Genomic DNA, 787 nt, shown 5'->3' with positions numbered 1-787 from the left:
TAATAATAATAATAATAATAATAATTATGGATTTCTCATCTTCCAGATTATTTTCATTATCCAAATATCTGCCGAGTGGGGCGCCCCCTGTTGGCTGAATCCTGCAGCGGCCCGGGTTCAAATCAGACCGAATAAAAAGGGAAAAAACCCCAAAAATAATCTTTAAAAAAACCTAAATATATGCCGAATGAGACAGTGTGTGACCCGTCTGACCAACAGTTCAAAACATCTATATTTTTTTATCATATAAGACAAAGAAAAGCATCAATTTCTCACACTTAAAAAGCTGGGACCAGATCATTTTGGGTATTTTTAGCTTAACAACTAAACTGTAAAAGCAAGACACTAGGAACATATTTCGCCTTCAGATATTACCATTAAAATGCCACATTGTATAACTCACATTAAGAAAAATGTTTATTAAAATGAGGCATTCTCTTGTTAAACATGCACTTGATTGCATAATAAAAACAGAAATGTAAACATTGGATAACTCCAGGTTCAAAAAATTCTTGTCTTTAATTTTGTTGACGTAAAAAGCTTCAGCATAGAGAGAGGAATGAAAGGGGAAAGTGTGGTGTGACTGGTCACACTTCATAATTTAAAAATATTATAATGACTGTGTGGGGGTGTAGTTCTGCTTTTTCCAACAGGCTCTGAATGCAGCATGTTAATCTACTAAAGTAAAGTTGGTGTAGAAGAAAGATGGACACACAAACACCCAGATCCCTGAGTCAACCAGAACTAGGTGGGGCCTGTCAATACTCAGTGTGTGTGTGTGTGTGTG

At 35.8% G+C, this 787-nt stretch overlaps 1 protein-coding gene and 1 pseudogene across 15 annotated transcripts in view; both read right to left on the bottom strand.

Annotated features, from left to right (window-relative positions):
• Nucleotides 1–787, bottom strand: part of nrcama (neuronal cell adhesion molecule a) — a 1,100,153-nt gene that overhangs the window by 975,534 nt on the left and 123,832 nt on the right. The window lies entirely within an intron of this gene.
• LOC116673164 (ras-related protein Rap-1b-like) overlaps nucleotides 1–787 on the bottom strand; it is a 15,697-nt pseudogene that overhangs the window by 14,259 nt on the left and 651 nt on the right.

The sequence above is a fragment of the Etheostoma spectabile genome, chromosome 23 (assembly GCF_008692095.1).
Source record: "Etheostoma spectabile isolate EspeVRDwgs_2016 chromosome 23, UIUC_Espe_1.0, whole genome shotgun sequence".
NCBI classification, from domain to species: Eukaryota; Metazoa; Chordata; class Actinopteri; order Perciformes; family Percidae; genus Etheostoma; species Etheostoma spectabile.
The sequence above is the reverse complement of the archived record's forward strand: the minus strand, read 5'-3'. Positions and strand labels throughout refer to the sequence as shown.